Source organism: Cnephaeus nilssonii (genome assembly GCF_951640355.1).
Source record: "Cnephaeus nilssonii genome assembly, chromosome: 18".
In the NCBI taxonomy this organism is placed as follows: Eukaryota; Metazoa; Chordata; class Mammalia; order Chiroptera; family Vespertilionidae; genus Cnephaeus; species Cnephaeus nilssonii.
This window is the reverse complement of record NC_137089.1, coordinates 6,007,610-6,027,878: the sequence shown is the minus strand read 5'-3', so window position 1 is coordinate 6,027,878 and position 20,269 is coordinate 6,007,610. Positions and strand designations below refer to the sequence as shown.

The 20,269-nt window shown below is 42.1% G+C and overlaps 1 long non-coding RNA gene across 1 annotated transcript in view; it reads right to left on the bottom strand.

The window, feature by feature from the left end:
* Window positions 1–20,269, bottom strand: part of LOC307114360 — a 421,289-nt gene that overhangs the window by 194,797 nt on the left and 206,223 nt on the right. Inside the window, exon 3 of the long non-coding RNA XR_013815002.1 lies at window positions 16,664–16,731. This is a non-coding gene — a long non-coding RNA (uncharacterized lncRNA). The remainder of the gene's footprint in view (window positions 1–16,663; window positions 16,732–20,269) is intronic.

Below are 20,269 nucleotides of genomic sequence, written 5' to 3'. Positions count from 1 at the left end.
TAAACCTCCACAGAGGGTCCAACGTACGGTTGATACCAGGGAAGTAGGATTTCATCTCTGCCTATACTGTTTGAAGTAAATGTTAAATTGCTCCAAGCATCTAGTACCTAACGTTTTAAGAAAGAGTGAGGTCCAACAGAGCAGCGACCAGCCCAGAAAGCTTTAGGGAAGAAATCTGAGCCAGTCATCGCTGGGCCTTTATCCAGCCATTAAGTAAGAAATGCTTCAAAGAAGAGCCTCCCTTCAAAGAAGGCCAAAGTCCTACTCATTTTCTTAAGGAGAAAGCTGAGGTTTCTGAAGCATTTCAAAAAGAGAATTGGATGCTACACCTTTTTATGATCCAACCACTTCCAGATATGATTCCATTAAGTAAGTGCCTTTCTAAGATCTCCACCATCACTCTCAGAAGCTCAGGGAAGGGATTCCGTGTGGTCTAACATCCCTTTTCATTTGCTCTGGAGGAAAACTCACCGTGAAAATTTCCATATGTTGATTTTCTCCTATACATATTTATGCCAACAGTTTCCTTTTTAACAACTTTCAAAACATATGTATGCTCTTTCCCAAGTTATTTCCCCTAAAAGTAACACCGCAATAGCCTCATTCATGGATTATGGGGACTGTGCAAAGTTAAAGAGGCAGGTGTCACATTTCAACTGGGTGAAAGTCATTGTCCCAGAACATATCATGTGGCAAGAGTCACCCACTAGTTTGAGATAGTCACATTGTCCTATTGCAGTGTGAGATAAACTTATCTCTGCTGAAGCAGGCTGCCAGGTTAGGTAAGAGATTGTCACTATACACATTTATAATATAAAATTCCTCTTAATGAAAAAAACAAAGCAGCAGGGATGGGAGGCAGTCAATAAATGCAAAGTCACAAGATTGGAAGCTCTTAATTTCCATATCCTCCAAATAATTGTGTGGAATTGAAAATAAGAAGCAAATATATTAAATAAATAACACAAGAATATTTGAAGCTGCAAATAACAAGATAGGAATTTACAAAAGATTCATTGCAAGCTTTTTATAATGAGGCTCTCCTCTCCTTCCAAAGACTTAATTTGAGTTTTAGATTTTATATACATTATATTAATAGTTTGGGATAATTTTAAAAATACATTTAAAATGTACAAGCACAATAAGCCAAAAATGAGATAGCATTTATCAAAAGTATTAAATTACCCCTGTTCCTACCTCCAAAAGCCATAATAAAATACCCCCTTATTCTGTGGGATTTTTATACTGGTCACATTCACATTTACCATGGAAACTGTTTTTCAGGCAGTTCCACGTCTTTATACCAAAAAAGTGCATGTTGGAAAGAGTTTGACCAACATCCAGAGATGAAGATCCCAGCTTAAGGTCTGCCTTGAGGAGATCATTTGTCCTTCTGTCTGTCACATAATCATGCTTGAAACAAGGGTATGAACTAGAGAAACTTTAAGGTTCTACCATCACTGATTTCTAGATTAAAAACGAATTAAAATTAACAACGGCTAGCGTGCCAGAAGTGCTTTTTATGTGTTAGGCACCAAGCACTTCCTAGGCTATTTCTAACTCTAAACTCATAAGGCTGTTTACCAGGAGAAATAAGTTGCTACACAAAGAGCAATGAACACAGTGATAGATCTCTAAAATTAAATAAAAAAATGATAAAAGGGAAGGGTGAAAGAGACTCTTTTAAGAGGTATTATGAGTTCTCCATTTTATTATTTTCTCTCCATTTCTGGGAGAGGAAGCCAAGGTTTAGAGAGGCACAATAATCTGTCCAAGGTCACCCAAAGAAGGTTGTGAAGCTATAATTCAAGTCCAAAGTCCAGATCTAATTGGTATTTGTAAATCTTAAGAAAGAGAAAGTTGTGTAACCACGGAGCAAAGAAGATGGCCATCCTTTCTCCAGCAAAATTAAGAGCTGTCCAAGCTTTAAAGAGTCTTGTGCTTTGTTTATGTAAGTACAAGGGAAGAACAATGGTAAGCTAGACCCTATTGGGGATGTATATGGGGTCAGGATTTCAACTATAACAATTACGTTGTTTTAATTTTCTCATATCCCCCTATTTTGTTCCATTCAAATAACATTTTTTGCTCCTAAAAGTAAAGCTGTAGTGAAAATTTCTTCTGTACACCATTTACTTCTAAATTGATTCTGTAAAATGAATTCCCTCACTAGACTGTAAACTTTATCAAACAGTTTTTGCCTTTTCCTGTCAAGTGCCTGACAGAGTTTTAGGCACATGATTGGTACTCTCTTTAAAAATCCTATCTAATAATAGACAAATATGCAAATTGACCATACCTCCGACACACCCACAGCCACGCCCACAAGCCATGCCCATCATCCAATCAGAGTGAGCATGCAAATTAACCCAAACCAAGATGGCTACAGCCACAGAGAGCAAGGTTTCCTAGGTAACAGAGGAAGCCAAGCTTTCCGCCTGCCCTTGCCAGGCCTAAGCCTCCACTCAAGCTACAAAGTTTCAATTATAGAAGGTAAACAAATTCAAACAAATGGAGGCAGAATGGAGCTTGAGAGAGCAGGCCAGGGTTGCCGCCGGCAGTAGGGGAAGCAAAGCTTTCTGCACACCCTGGCCGGGCCCACCCGCTTAAGGCAACAAAGTTTCAATTATAACCCCAACACAAATGGCTGCCAGCCTCGGAGGGAGCCCCAGGCTTGGCTCCGCTCCAGGCTACAAAGTTTCAATTGTAGAAGGAAAATAAATTCCAGATACCAGGGACTCCTCTTAGGTTGCCAGGGGGCGTGGCCGGCCTGCAAACCACCACAGGCCCCTCGCTCAGGCCGCCCCACACCCCAAGGGAACCCCCACCTGATCCGGAACGCCCTTCAGGGCAAACCAGCTAGCCCCCACCCCTGTACCAGGCCTCCATCCTATCTAATAAAAGAGTACTATGCAGATTGATCATCACTGCAACACACAATATAGCTGCCCCCATGTGGTCAAAGATCCTGCCCCCATGTGGACACAAGATGGCCACCACAAAATGGCCAGCAGGAGAGGGCAGTTGGGAGGCACCTGGCCTGCAAGGGAGGGCAGTTGAGAGGGACCAAGCCTGTAAGGGAGGGCAGTTGGAGGTGATCAACCCTGCAGGAGAGGGCAGTTAGGGGTGACCAGGCTGGCAGAGGAGGGAAGTTGGGGGCAAACAGGCTGGCAGCAGAGTGGTTAGGGGGTGATCAGGCTGGCAGGCAGAAGCGGTTAGGGGCAATCAGGAAGGCAGGCAGGCAAGCAGTTGGGAGCCAGCAGTCCTGGATTGTGAGAGGGATGTCTGACTGCCCGTTTAGGGATCCGACTGACCACCGGAATCGGGCCTAAACGGGCAGTCGGACATCCCTCGAGGGGTCCCATATTGGAGAGGGTACAGGCTGGGCTGAGGGACAACCCCCCTCCGTGCACGAATTTCGTGCACCGGGCGTTTAGTAAATAAATAAATGAATGAATGAATGAATGCAATTCCTAGGTTCACAATTGTTGGGTCATAAGGTATAAATGTGGCTTTTTGGCTCTTAATAGCAATTTCCCTACTATTTACCTAAGAAGTTGCACCACTTTCCATAGCAGAGCATGTATAAGTTTCATCACTCTAGGGCAGTACAACTTTTATAAATCCACTAATTTCATTTCCTTTCTAAAAACCATCTTTTAAACAAGAATCTCCTGAAAGTGCTTTTCATCAACATATCTGTGTTCCTCAGATGGAGAAAGAGGAGGAGAAGAAGGTGGAGAATCATTCAAGCCCAACTTCTCCACTCCCGAGCGTCGATTTTAAATGCATTCCATTCAGGGATGCCATCTTAACTAGACCCAAGGGCATAACATTTAAAAGCGTATCAAGTTCACCTTTTCAAAAGAGATGCTGCAAAACGAAGTTAGGATATTCATGTATATTCAGAACTTTTAAACTTTGCTCCCAGCATCAAATGCCAACCTACTGCACAGCACATAAACAGCTTTGTTCTGCGGAAAGTGATATCGCTCAGGTCAAAATGTCTCCATGACAAATATTTAATTCAGGAAACTGTTCAATGAACTAACATGAACCCCAGGTCCACAAGCTAAAATGAAATCAATGCCTTGTCTGGGAGAGGCACAGGGTTCTCCTTTGTGCACTGGTATTCTTAACTTTGCATTTTACTCTAGCTCCTTATAAGGACTTTTAGGAAATGCATTTAGACAAAGCTCTTAAATAGGTATCAGCTTTGTGACTTAAAAGAATAAAACTATAAGAGGAAGGAAACAAACATTTACTGGGAACACCAATTGCATTACGCATTAGGCACTTGCGATGTTATTCATCTTCACTACATTTGCAGTATGGACTATTGCTGCACACATTAAATCCATTACCAAGGCCACATAGTTATTATGTGAAAAGGCGAGAATTCCATCCAGTTCTTTCTTTATCCAAAGGCCTAGACTTTTTCACTGGCTGTCCTGTTAGACATAGTTTTAGTTTGAGGCAAAATATTCTGAAAATTTGCAAACAATGACTAATTAAAAACAGTGAACTCTGCCATTTTTTCTCTGCCTTTTCTGTGCAAACCATGATTCTGGCCAAGGACACTACATACAATTCCATTCTTAAAGACACACTTCCTTGCTCTGCATACCCAGTTTTTTGCCAACTCTTTCTTGTAACATTCAACAGCACAGGAAGTGTAAATTGGAAGAGGCTTTGATGGTCATCTATTCCAACCTCTACAGATTAGATACTGTGAAATGCAAGCTTCCAAATTTGAGTCCTCACATTATGATGACTGAATTTGACAGAGTGAAATCTATAGAAAAATATTATTTGTAAAATATTATGAACCACGGAGAAGCTCATAACTGTTTTTCTAATGAATGAGTGAATAAAATGAAAGAATGCTTATTTTCTCCATAATCATGCTCATTTTCTTCCTCTTTCTCCTTCTCCTTCTTTCTCTTTTTCTCCTCCTCTTCCTCCTTCTCCTCCTCCTCCTCCTTTTTTTCCCTTAACCATAGGGACAGGACAGTGATTCCAGCAGTCTAGAAAGCCTCAGATACGGTCACAGAAAAGTACATAAGAGGAAATACCCTTGCCCCAGCCAGTGTGGCTCAGTGATTGAGTATTGAGCTATGAACCAGAAGGTCATGGTTCAACTCCTGGTCAGGGCACATGCTCAGAGTTGCAGGCTCAATCTCCTGGAGGGGGCATGCAGAAGGCAGCCAATCAATGATTTTCTCTCATCATTGATGTTTCTATCTCTCCCTCTCCCTTCCTCTCTAAAATCAATCAAATATAGATACACACACACACAGATACACACACACACACACACACACACACACACACAAACACACACACACACTAGAGGCCCAGTGCACGAATTCATGCACAAGTGGAGCCCCTCTGAGTGGCCTTTGGGGATTGGGCCGAACCCTGCAGTCCAATGCCACCTGCAACTCCTACCTGCCGCTCCTGATCATCCTGGCCCCACTGCACCTGTCGCGGGCTCACGCCCAATCAGTCCCAATCCGGGAGAGGCTCGTGCTGCCACAGCAGCGCTCACCAACCGTGAACCCTGCATCTGCTGCCCTCCCGAGAAGAGTGGTCTGTGGATCAGGCTGAAACCGGCTCTCTGACATCCCCCGAGGGGTCCCAGATTGCAAGAGGGCGCAGGTCAGGCCGAGGGACCCCACCTGTACACGATTGGGCTGGGGAGGGACCCCGGGAGGGCTCCAGGGTGTGTCCAGCCCCGTCTTGCCCAGTCCCGATTGGGGATGGCTGGCCGGGGAGGGATGTGGGAGGTTGGCCAGCAGGGGAGGGACCACAGGAGGGCTCCAGGGCATGTCCAGCCCATCTTGCTCAGTCCCTATAGGCCAGACCCCAGCAGCAAGCTAACCTACTGGTCGGAGCATCTGCCCTCTGGTGGTCAGTGCACGTCACAGTAACTGGTTGACTGGTTGACTCTCTGCCCCCTGGTGGTCAGTGCATGTCATAGCAAGCGGCTGAGCAGCCTTAGCATATCATTAGCATATTACACTTTGATTGGTTGAACAGTCGATCGGTCACCAGAAGACCGGACACTTAGCATATTAGGCTTTTATTGTATAGGATATATAAATATATAAATATACTAGGTGTACCAATTAATAATGCAGATTTTTTAATAGATGAAGTTACAAATATGTTGATATATATGCTATTTGATATGTATGCTATTTTGTTGTATTGACAGCAAGCTTCAAAATTTCATGTCAAATTTACTGAAGGTGTTAACATCATAGATATTTTTACACTTAAAAATGTCAAATTTCGTGCCAAAAAAAAGAGCATTTGCAGGAAGTTTTAATTCATTACTTTATTTTGAAGAAAAAGTTATCATATACTTTGGGAAGCTTATGGTGAACATGCTTCATCTCAAGATACTTGTGAGCACTGGTTTAAACACTTTAAAAGTGATGATTTTGTGTGAAAGACAAAGAACGTCCAGGTCAACCAAAAAAGTTTGAAGACCAACAATTACAAGCATTATTGGATGAAGATGCGTGTCAAACTCAAAACAACTTGCAGAAAGATTAAATGTTGCTCAACAAACAATTTCCCATTGTTTACAAGCAATGGGAAAGATTTTAAAGGAAGGAAAATGGTGCCACATTAACTGAACAAAAGACAAATGGAAAACTGAAAAGTCATCAGTAAAATGTTGCTTCAACAGTATGAAAGAAAGTCTTTTTTGCACCGAATTGTGATTGGCGATGAAAAGTAGATTTGAGAATCCCAAATGCACAAAATCATGGGTTGATCCAGGTCAACCATCAACATCAACAGCAAGGCAAAATCGCTTTGGAAAGAAGACAATGCTCTGCGTTTGGTGGGATCAGGAAGGTGTGGTGTATTATGAGCTTCTAAAACCAGGTGAAACTGTTAATACTGATCACTACCGACAACAAATAATCAATTTGAACCACATTTTGATTGTGAAACGACCAGAATGTGCCAGAATACACGGCAAAGTAATTTTGTTTCATGATGACGCACCATCACACACTTCAAAACCAGCCAAAGACATGTTAAAAGATCTTGCCTGGGAAGTATTAACGCACCTGCTGTATTCACCAGACCTTGCTCCTTCAGATTACCACTTGTTCAGATCGATGGCACACGCACTTTCTGAGCAGCACTTCAAAACGTACGAAGAAGTGGAAAATTGGGTCTCTGAATGGTTTACCTCAAAACAAGCAAAGTTCTATTGGGATGGTATCCACAAATTACCTGAAAGATGGGGGAAATGTGTAGCTAGTGATGGACATTACTTTTGATGTTTCTCTTGAAATTATCGTGTTTTCTTTGATTACAAAATCCGCCATTATTAACCGGTACACCTAGTGTGTGTATAGATATAGATATAGATATAGATATAGATATAGATATAGATATAGATATAGATATATAGATATAGATAGATATCCTTTTCTGTATCTTGCTTTTTCCCTGTCCTGATGGGGAAGAAACAATACAAAATCTGTCTTCTCATATGGAAGTGTTACCGTATATCTGGCTCAGATTCACAGTCACCTCTATGAGGACCCATGAGAGACATTTCCCTCAAGTTTCCATATTTGGAATAGCTGGAGTTTTTCTGAACAACTGATTTGCTTTTACTTGGTAAGAGCTACAAATTTCACACTCATCGTATTTGCCTCTTCGTGTTGACTGCCAGGAAAATCAGATTCAGAAACACTCTTCTGGAAATAATGTGGTGTGTTTATTGTATGTTAATTACATGTCTAGTTCTAGGATTTATTTCACTCTCCATTTTCCCTTTGCCCCCTCTCTATTTATTCATTTATTTGTAATATTATGTTGCTATACATATTTCCTAAGCCTCCGCTCAAATCCCTTTTGAAGTAAGTTGAGATTTAAATAAAAATCTAAATTAAGACAAAAATATTCACACACCGAGAATATATATGTTCGTTTGCTTTCAATGTTGTATGCATTTTTGAAAAAAAATTAAAAATCAAAAGAATTCAATGATCATAATAAAATAGTGACTCCCCCCCTCAAAGCATACAAAGGTTGGCCAATCTTACTGCAGCTCTTTCATTGCTCTCCCAATAGGAGACGGAGCAGTCCCTCTCTCTAGGACTTAATTTCAGCTCTGCTATCCAGACAAATCTTACTATATCTTCCATTTAAGTGAAATGACCCCACTCCCAATCTGAATTACCAAAACCTTAGAAAGATTACTTTGAGGAATCAGCTGGAAAGGCCAATATTCTGCATGACCTTTTCTTTCTTTCTTCTTTTTTTTGGGGGGGTGTGGGGGGTCTTGCTAATGATTTGGGAACTGAATCCGGCACCCAGCAGTGTTTCTCTCTCCTTTGCCTGGAGAGGGACTGATCTGGGCTGCAGGGGGAGAAGGGCTCAAACAATGCGATCTGGGGGGGGGGGCTTCCATCACAGGACACACAGGTCATGGGCACCAATCCACCAGCAGAGCCTGTTTCCTCATTTCCATCTTGGGAAGGAGGAAGGAAAGATGGGACTTCACCATGACATGAAAGGCTTCTCCCCAAAGCCCATTAAACGGTGAGGAAATCGTCCAGGCTAAGAACTGTTTCACACTGTGGATTGGTGAGTGCTGAGGGCAGGTTAAATCATTACACACTTGGAGACACCATGACCCTCCTGGCATATTAGAGGATTCTTCCAAAAGCCAAATATGCAGAGCTTTGTTCCTAGAGCTGCACTTACCCTGTTCCTTCTCGGTTCTTCTGGGGCAAAAAGTCAGCTAGCTCCTGCGGGCTGTGGACCATGCACTGAATTAATTCAATAAATTTCTAGTGTATTCAGTGTGTTTCAGAGGTGTCTCTATTGGCAGATGTTTTTTGGTTGTATTTTGATTGCTTCTTTCCTATGATTATATATAAACTAGAGGCCCGATGCATGAAATTCATGCAAGAGTAGGCCTTCCTTCCCCCGGCTGCCGACACCGGCTTCCCTCTAGTACCTGGGACCCGGGCTTCCCTTGCAGCCCTGGCTTTGTCTGGAAGGTCTAATTAGCGTGTTACTCTTTTATCATTATAGATTTCACATACATATATAATATTTAATATTTTGAAAGCATATTCTTGAGTGCCTAGTATGTGTTAGGCATCGTATCATGAAGTGGAAGAACAGAGGGGTCTCTTCCCTCCAGAGTGGAGGAAATGGGCAATAATAGCTCAGAGACAACATGCCAGAATAAAGACACAAAGCAAGGAGGCCGGCAGTAGAGATGCGAGCACAGGGGCTTGCGGGGAGTGAGGGAGGGATGAGTTCAGGAAAGCTTTTCAAGGCAAGATTGCATTTCACCAAGCATGTGAGGATAAGTAGAAGCTTGATTGTCTGCGTTATAGTCTTCCTGTTTATGAAAGGGTGGAAGTTTGCCAGTCGTAAAAAGAAAAGAAGAATGTGAGAGGCGGTCTGGGCTGAAGGAGTAATATCTGCAGAAGCGAAGAGGCTTGACAAAGTATGAGTTTGAATAGCTATGAGAAAGTCTCTGTAACTTTCACATCATTGACTGCTAGGGCCTGAGGTCATAAGAGTAAACAGGACATAGTATTTCATGGTCAAAGTTTTCCTGTGGGTGACTAGGAGGGTTCAAGCAGGAGACACATAATGAAAAACATATTTTCTAGAGATTACTCAAAAAGCTTAATTGCTGTGACTTCAACTCTCAACAGTTATCGACATCTACATGTTACACATGTGTATTAGAGTTGTTGCCAGTCATGCAAACAATAACTTGAACATTTCTCTGAAATACCTGGTCATTTCATGCTAGATTCTTATAAGGAATGAGTGAGTAAGCATACCCATGACTTTTTTCTCCCTTGATTTATAGGGGGCATCTTTTAGTATAGTACAGAATTAGTCCAGAATCAGCCAAGTCCCAAGATATGCTGAAATCACCCATAGAATAAGAGATCATCCCAGGAAAATGGAAATATGGAGATCATTTAGCCTACTGCCTCACATTGCAAATGAGTAAGTTGAGTCCTAGACATGTTAGGGGTGTGTCTATGGTTGCACAGTAAGTTCTTACTTAAATCACTCTCTTTCTTATCTGCATATCTTCTATCTATCATTTACACATGTATCATGAAAGCAGCAAAACCCATTTGAACCAGAAAGGAAAATGGAGAAAAATAATAGCATCCAGATTCTGCCACTACCTAAATTCTGCTCTCCGTCTACCTAAATTTATTCTTTAGGGGTCATCACATTTAACATCCAGGTTACATGCTTTCATGTTAAACCTAATATTTAAAAAAAATCACATACATGGCAATGCAGATACACTTAAAGTAGGTAGGTGGCTATGTTTCTAAATAGCAATGAAACATACACAGCAGCTTTTCTGAAACTTACTTTTCTCCCTGAATTCATTGAAGGGACTAAAATTCTGCCACCCTGAAGTTGCTTTCTGGGATACTGATTTTAGGCTGTTTATTAAGAAACAAAGGACTTAAGAGTTTCTGACCCTTTCCTGCCCAAGAGATTCAGACAGAGAAACCTGCTCAGGAAGCTTTTAGGATGTTCCCCTTACAGCCTAATTTGAATTAAGTATGGTGAACAAGAGAGCTTCGGGCAGATGCCCGCTCGCTAGATAACCCCTGTGTCCCATTGTCTCTGAGTCACCAGCAAGGATTTTCCTGACTATATCCCATAGACTCATAGGACTCCCTCCGCCCACCCTCACCCCCAATGCATTCTCTGTCCTGCCTCCACGTTGTCCTCCAAGTTCTGACAAGGCTTGGAGAGTTGGGTCTAAGATCCTTAAATAATAACAGTAGATAATGAGGCAATAAAGTTTTAACAACAATAATAATAACAAGAAAAGTATACAATAATAGAACACATTGAGTGACGTTCCCTGAGAAATCTGTACAACTCATTCATGCCAGCCCTGAGGATTGTGTCAGCCACTGAGGGAGAAAACGTTATGCTTCCCAAAGGCCTGGTTGGTCAACACTGATTCCAAATTTGGAGCCCCTGGTTCATCTGGGAAGATGGACCCAGTCACTCAAGCATGTTCCTCCTACAGGAAGCCAGGGAAAATATGGCCCAAGGGGTTTCTGTCTCTCAGGGTCTGTGGTGGCTTCCTCCTCATGAGAACAAACACTCGGGGGGCCCAGCATTTCCGCTTCCCTTCCACCCAGGAGGCGTGTGAAAACGGAGAGCACTAAAGCAACAATAAACAACCAAAAACTTACAATCAAACCCTCTGCAGCCTCAGGGGCAGAGTTTGGCCTGGCTTTCCATGCTGGCCCAAGGACAGCTCAGGATGAGGGGGTGGACAGTTCTTTTCTCCTCCTGGCTAACAGCTTAAGTGTCTCTCCTCTGGATGTGACCAATGGCACTCAGCCATTAGTTAGCTTTTGATGGTTTGTGGGCCTGTGATCATATGGACAAAATAATGTATATTTAAAATAATTCTGAGTTTCTCTTCTTTTTTGAGATAAAAAAAGTAGTTAGTAATTTTGACTATTACTCTTTTTCTTTTGTATTCTTACACACACACACACACACACACACACACACACACACACCCTTCTTTTCTTCTTCAGCCTGCCCTTGCTGTAGGTACTAAGGAAGAGTAAAATGATCTCAAGCTGAGATGTGAAAGAAAGAAATCTAAAAGATGCAAATCTGGAGCTCCTAAATAGCTCAGTTTTTAATTACATCAATTTCAAAGCAATCAACACGCATTGGGTGTCTGTCTGTCAGAGGTGCTGCCCTAGGCACGGACAGGTGGGGATGAAAGACACTGGAGAAAGAAGTCCACACCTACAAGGACACTCTTTGGGAGGGAACCAAAGTGCCATGTGATTAGGATTATAAACTGGGAACACACACACATGCGGAAGCAATTTATTCTGCCCCGAGGGTTCCCAGGAAGCTCTACATCCAATGACTGGACTGAGCCTGGCAGCACACAATAATAGGGTGGTGGCTTTCTAACTTTTTCTGACTGAGACTTTCAGCACAAAGTCTACGTTACCTAGCTATCCTGAGCACGCAAAAACATGCCTACTTAGACAAGTTTTACACAACCACACTTTACAAAACAACACTGTGCGATGCGCTCATATATTTTCTTCTGTTTCCATGATTTGATTTGATTTTACTTTATTTTATTTTTTTCTGGTTAATCCTCACCTGAGGATATTTTGCCATTGAACTTTTTTTTTTTTTTTTTAAGAGAGGGAGAATGGAAGGGATGGGGTGAGACAGAGAGAGAGAAACATCAATGTGAGAGAGACACATCGATTGGTTGCCTTCCTCACCCCACACCCTGACCACAGGGGTGAGAGATTGAGCCTGCAACCAAGGCACATGCCCTTGACTGGAATTGAACCCATGACCCTTTAGTCTGAGGGCCAACAACCAGCTAGGGCTGTTTCCGTGATTTTAGATACTGGCTGAAACTGATTTACCTGAGCTTCCTTGATCAATTATCGGATTGAAAACTCACTTTAGGAAATCCTGGAATAGAGCATGGGCTTTGGAGTGACACGAAACTGGTTTTAAATCCTGGCATGGACAACACGTAGTCCTGAGATTTGGGCAGTTGGTTTAACTTTTATGAATCTGAATTTCAATGTCTATAGAAAAAGTGTAAGTAGCTACTATCTACTTGACCAGGTGCTTGTAAGGGTTAAAAGAGGTAATATCTCTGAATAGCTTAATATAGTGAAAGCTCCATAGATGGGTCTGGTAAAGAGGTGGGGTGGGGGACATCTAGGCACACTAACTGGTTTGGTAGACCTGTCTTACCACCCAAAACAAGGTAAATCCTGAGGGCTGATATGCCTGAAAGTTTACATACAGAGAGAACAAGGTGGAACTGAAAAATAAAATAGCTTAGCAAGATTCTGTACCTGGGAAATTGTGTTTGTATTTGCATGTGAATTAGTGAGTGTGTATGTACACACTTGGGTGTGTGAGTCTGTGTTAGTAGGTGTGTTTGTGTGTGTTCATGAGTGTGCTTCCAGGAGTAAGTTGGGTAGATGGTGATGAGTCTGGTGTCAGCACAGGGACTAAATTTAATTGCCCTTTATTCAATAACCTCTTAACCAATCAAACTAAACTTTTCTCAACCCCCTGAGACCCTCTTCTTCACAACAGACCACAGCCTCTTGATACAGCTGCCCACCCCACCCCCTTTCTGGATTTGTACTTCCTTACGTATCTGAGCATACTAGATTGGGTTAATAAGCTTTAAAAAAATCTCTTAGAAAAGTGGTAGAACTCTTTTTCAATCATAATCTTCAGAGGATACTGCTATTGAATCATGGTCATAGAGAGTGAAATGGAGATTAAGATATATAGTGATAGCTAACATTCACTCGCACTTAGTATATTCCCAGCTCTAGGCTAAATGCTCTGTGCTTTATACTCATGGAAGACTCACGGTATCCCTATAATGTTACTATTATCATTATCCCCATTGTACAGGGGATTTTCTCAAGGTCACAAAGTTAGAGAGTGGCATGGCTATGATTCAAATTTAGATGCAAATTTATCTGAATACATATCTCTCTGCTACCTCTTTGCAGAAACCCAGAACTTTGTGGACTGCGTTTGGAAAACCCCTCAACTGAGGTCTATCTCTGAGTCTGCTTTTTTCTCTAAAAAACAATGACTTTATCAGTGACTTTATGAGGCCATACATGAACAACTAACCTCTACAATTCTTTCCCACATCCAAAGAGATACATACACATATACACACACCCAGTAAATATACATATGTTCACATAAACAAATATTTATATATGTATTTATAAATGAATATATATTTACATATCTGAATAAACTCTATATAAAAGATTAAATACCATCATAAATAAACTATATGTATGATGACTATATATGATTTATAAATATGAGAAATGAGTATATATTATGTATATAAATTACATATGATGATGAAGTAAACAAACATTGCCATAATACCCACATCAAATGCAGCGAATCCTTGACACAGCCAGGACACTAACCAATGCCATTTCCTCTGCACCTCAGGACCCCCTGCCTCTGTCTCAGCCAAACTTGGGATGTGATCTTCACACCTAATCAAACCTCCCATTTTGCAAGTAAAGGTGAATTATAAATCTCAGATAACAGATCAACCCTCAAGCCCTACTTCTTGATCCCCCCCCCACCCCCGCCCTTGTCATTTTGGCAGTCCACTCTAATTCCAGGGCAGCATTCTGAGATGCATTAGAGACCATTTCTTTTCACTGGAACCCATGCCTGACTCCAGGGGAACACAGCTGTTCAATACAATGCATGTTTAGTGTTGTGCCTTGAAAGAGGATTGGAGAAGGAGGACATTAATGTCTTCCATGTGACTGAGAGCTGGTGGTTCATTTCCTCTCTGAACTTTAAGAAGATGTTGTGGTTAAAGAGTTCATTAGGCTCCCTGTCAAAAGCAACAAAACTGTGGCATCCATGGATTTTTTCTGACAAAAACACCTTCTACTCCAAGGCTCCCTCTTGGCCCAGTTTCTGGTCTCTGACTGGAGTCCATCCTACATAAAGCCTCCTTAGGAAGGGCAGGAGGTCTTTCTCCCAGGTGTGCTGGATTCAGGGGGTCACAGATGGCACTTACGGTGATGAGCAGGCTGTGATTTTCCTACCATGGTTGCAATGTGTGGGGATGGAGACTGCAGCTAGGTAGCTGGCCTGAAGAGCACACATAAGAGAGGCAGGGGCCAATTATTCATTAGGGTCCCCTGACATATCTTTCTTACAGAAAGTTAATAAAACAACCTGTCTTTTTCCACTTTATGAATTAAAAACAATTGAAAAAAATGTATTTGAACCTCCAAAATTGCTGTTTATGACAGTGTCTTTCTCATATTGTTAGGAGAATAATATAAGCAAGTGTGTAAAGACTTGGCGCATTATTGGGACTTCTATCCATTACTTTCTTCAGTCCTCTCCCTCCCCACCCATAGTGCTTTAGTTTCCAAGGACTCTCATTCAAAAACCAGGTTTTCTACTTACCACTATTGGATAATAATAGCAGGTAACACTCGCTAAGCCCTTACCACATGCCAGAAATGAGTCTAAATACATGCATTGATTTATTCATTGCCTTATTTCATCCTCCCAAACACCTAAGAGGTAACTACATATTTGCAGAGAAAAATAAGATGTAACATGAATTGAATGCTCTCTGTTCTTAAGTAGTACATCACTGTCCTCACTTACTTCGTCCTCAAAACACTGTGCAACAAGTGCCATTATTATTCTCAGTTTTAAAGCTGACCCAATTGAGTCACAGATGCTTATGTAATTCACCTAAAGTCACAGAGTAAGTGCTGGAATCCAGGCCCACGCAATGGGGTCCCAGAGCTTTCCTCGACCCTCCTCAGATCAGGGTGCCTCTCAAGACCTAGTTACCTAGTTCATAAAATTGGACTGAGAGCAATGGTAGCAATTAAACAATTGTTGTAATGATCGAAGAAGATAGCAAACTTGAAAACACTTCACAAATGATGACATGCCACGCAAGTGTTAGACAGTGTTATTATGGGAAATATCACAGTAAAACCATAAATCAATAAAGACAATTGTTGGGCACAGGGTAAGTTAATTGCAAAGGAAAAGACAAGGCTAGCATTTGTCGAACGTCCACTAGCCTACTATGGGCTATTTTTTAAACTCATATTACCTCATTTTGATATTTTTATCCCCCATGTATTAAAAAAACAAACAGAAGCTCAGAGAAAGCTCAGTAATGTGTCCATATGACTCATCTGGGAAATAGCACAGGCGGAATTAAAAGCCAAGTTTGACCAAGTCCGAGACCGACTGCCTTTCCATTTTACCAAGATGGTTTATGAGAACAAATTTCCCCATGGAAATTAGTCATGTGATGTTCATTTTGCTTCTCTTCCTTAAAGTACATTATGAATGAAATTATGGATTGGAGTGTTGCACTATTGAAAATACCATTTTTTCCCCCCCAAAGACTTCTTGTTGCCCTGAAAGCCAAATTTCCCAACCAGGTTACCATCATACATATGTCTCTTATTTTTGGATTTAAGATTCAGTCTCTCTGGATCATTGATTGATTAAAATATTTCTGGACTCGTTTTACATACTTGAGTCTCAGATCTGGTGCTGGCAACTCACCTAAAGACCTATTTCCAGGGCAGGGAAATGAGTCCCACAGTCAGTTAGATTTCAAGGCTGGGCAGAGTCATACATAGTAAGTACCTTAAAGAGTCCTTTGTCCTAGAGCCAAACATTACCTTCAGAACAAAAGGAACAAAACGTGGGTTCCAGCCTTTTCTCTTGCTTTTACTATGTGATTACAAGCAAATAATGTAACTTCAAACCCTCCTTTTTCTCATCTGAAAATGAGAGTTATTACATCTGCCCTATGGGATTAAATAAGGAGGCGGCTGTTACATAGTAGGTACCCAATATATGTTAATCTCCTTCCCACCAGTTCAGAAGAGAGTTTTGGATTAACGGAAGTGAAGGAAAATACCTTACCATTTTCCTGGGACCCAGGAGTGACAGGATGAAGATGAGGGCTAGAGAAGGGTCCACAGAGAACCATTTTGGGGTTTAAGGGAGCAGGGTATATTCATAAATATCAGAAACTTACCTTCATCTTCATCCCTTTTCCAGTGACTAGGTGGGAATTGTCATGTGCTTCTTGAGCTTGAAGTCATTCTAGGCCAAAAAAACACAAACAAAACATTCTTACTCATAAAAGTGACTTCTGATCTGAATCCCCATTTTCTTTCTTTCTCATTAGATAGGAGTCTTGGCCACCATTTACTAGCAAAGATGATGCAATTTAGAGCAATCTGGAGACAGTCCAACCAAATCAAACTTCTTCCAGATTCTTGAACAACAAAAACCCTTTCATGCCACAGGGCCTTTGCACATGCCTTTTCCCCTCTGCTGAGGAGTGGTCTGCTTTCCCCACACCGCTCATGTTCACTGGATTAACTCATACTCACCCATCAGGCCTCATTTATTCAGAGAATTATTCTGTGACTCTACTCATCCCTCTAAGACTGGTTTGGGTCCTTGCTGCATGTTGACACCCATTTAATATTGTACTGTCTCAGCACTCAACACAATTCTAATTCACTATGTTTCTCTCCCAAGTATTTTGCAATCTTGGTGAGAATTTAGTCTGTCTCGCTCACTGCTGTATGGCAGTGCTCAGCACCATATGTAGCACGTAACGGCCACTCAAAAGATGTTTATTACTTGAGTTCATAACAGAGTGATTGAGTGTGTGAAATTAAATGAGTCACATCAGTGTGATGGAGCAGGAAGAACACTGCACTGTGAATCAGAATGCCTGGGGACCGTTCTTGACTTCAGTTTTAACTAGCAAAGTGACCCCTAGGCCACTTTCATTTTTTTTGCTTAAAGAAGCTTATACTATTATCTCAGAGCGTTGTGAGAATTAAACCAAGTGCCCGGTGTATGGTGGATGCTTGATTAAAAGTGAGTTACTTCCCACTGCAAGAGAAATCACGGAAGGGGGCTGTGACATCACCAGGGGTCAAAAAAACCAGCTGAGCAGCTGAAGGTCTTGGTCAAAACACCGTCTCCAGGTCTGCTAATCAGAAAGAAGTTGTTCAAGATAAATGTATCATCACAAGGAGCTGATTCGCAAGGTGGTCATCTGAAGCCACGGACCTGCGTCCTCCCCTTTCCCTTCTGCGCAGGGACCCTGGATCTGGATAGGGGCGTGGCTGCCCTCTCTTGGTGAGAACGGCCTCTGATTTCAGCAGGAAGGCTCCAGCTCTGGCACCAGTGACCCAAGTCACAAAGGTGACTCATTTTTCAGTTTCCAAGGCTTCAAAGCAACATATACGAAGTGCCATGGGCTGGAGAGAGGTACACACCCTCCTCTCTCCCCGGCAATCGCTTTGGTGTTACAGGAACCCTCACCCGTATGGAACTGCTCCTTGACTTTTGTTGGAAAGCTGAATGTTATGCAGACACATGAGCACTTGACCCTGGCACTGGAGAGGAGGTTTTGCACATGACCGGCAAATGGACTGCGCTGGGGTTGTTTTCCACTGAAATACCTCAATAAAAGTTGCAGACACAAAAATGAAGAGTCAGGGGCTGGAAGCATCTGGCAGTTTCTTGCTTGAGAGGCACCTCCCCTCACTGTGGATTCCAACCATGATACATAAAGGGATTGAATGCTGAACGCTTAGTAAATCATGCTTCTATGGGGAACGGGTAGGGCCTGGAGGATACCCCACCCACATGGACCCTGGCAGGCCCCTATGAAATGCTCTTTGGCAGGCCCAGCTCATGGGAAAGTGTGATTTCCTGCTTGCTATGGATGCCTGGGAGTCTGTGCTTTTTTTTCTTTTCAGTTATTTCCTGCTCTGCTATGGGATTTGGGGAGATCTAGAGCTTCTCTCTGCATTTCATGCAGCACCTTTAGTCTGTATGTACCTGTCATAGGGGAGGAGTGTGGACTTCGAGGTGAGACTGAAAACTGAGCTTAACACTCAACTTTCAACTTACCAGCTGTGTGGCCATGGACAAATCACTTAACCTCTCTGAGCCTCAATTGGCTCATTCTGTAAAAACGTCTCTTTTTGGGGGGTTGTTTTGGAGTTTAAATGAGGAATCATGTATGAAGTGCCTATATAGTGCCTGGCAACCAGGAAACACTGCATCTCTCCATTTTTTTACTGCTCTTCTTCTTCTTAATGAATAATAGCATTATTTTAAAAATTCATTGTTGTTTTTTTTCAAGATGTAAGATGATTCATCAAGGGCCACTATTCCCCACCCCCCTCTAGAGAATATAAGAATATTCCCAATTCTATCCTATATAATAAAAGCCTAATATGCAAATCGACTGACCAGCAGAAAGACTGATGGAAAGAACGGTTGCTATGATATGCACTGACCACCAGGGGGCAGATGCTCAATGCAGGAGTTGCCCCCAAGCCTGCAGGCCCTAGGCCAGCCAAGGCAGGTGCCAGTTGGCCCGCAGAGGGAGGCGACTGCCAGCAGCAGGGAGCGGGGTCAGTGAGTGGGTGGTGCCAGGCCAGACAAGGCAGGTGCCACTGGGGGTCCCCAATCGCCCCACCAGTTGCCCCACAGATCGGCCCTGATCGCCAGCCAGGCCTAGGGACCCTACTCGTGCACAAATTTCATGCGTCAGGCCTCTAGTTATTAAATATATGTTGTATTCACAAAATATATATGTATTTTAAATTTTGCATTCCTATCTATGATTGTCTCTTCTTCCTCAGGGAGAAACAACACCTTATTAGGTGGCCTGCCAACTTATGAGACCAGGAGTGATAGAAGTGAAATCTTTCAAGATTTGATTACTTGCATCTCATTTGTAAGACTTTGCCAGATGGCTCACAATAAAATCACATATTCAATGGGATCAATGAACATGAACAACAAAAGAACAGAAGTTGCATGGGTTTGAAATTGAGTCGCCTGCTCAGGAGGCTGGAAAGTCTCTGGTTAGTTGCCCAGCCCACAAAGCCCTCCAAGGAAAGGAGATTAGACTCAGAAGGGGACAGATCAAGGGAGTGAGGAATGAGGTGTAAAGCTGCCTTGATGGAGGAAAGAACATCTCACCCGGATATCCTAAAGTTTATTCTCCTGGATTTCCAGGAAGTAAAGAGTATTCACCCCAGTCCTCCGAGCCTAATGATTGGCTCCATTCTCTGAGCCAACTATGTTGCTATAATTGACACTAGAGGCCTTTACCTTTTCTAAACTGCCCTGCTAATCTTTTATATGGAAATTTCTGGATCTCTCATAGTGATTATGATGTACTGACAGTTGTAGAAATGTTTTAAGACAGCATCCTTAAAATACAGCAAGGTACCATAAGTTGATCAAAGGTAAAGAAAGATGAAAGTCTAAAGGGAAACAGATTCTAAATGACCTTCACAGTTATTAGGAAGGTGCCATAAATTATTTCAAGCATTCCAACAGTCACTGAGAAACAAAAACAAAATAAGTAAAACAATAGAGGTAGTCAGACAATTTAATGTCCCTGGAAGAAAATAGTTGGCATATATATGCTCAAGGTCCTTAGCATGCCTTCTCCCCAGTCCTATCAAACCACAGCAAAGCAGCTAGCATCTTCTGTAACCAGAGCAGGAATCAGAGGAACTGAAGTCTAGACCAAGGTCCTACAGATGAGTTGTTTTCAAGTCTGTGTTGTTGGAGGATGTTGTTCTTCTTCTCT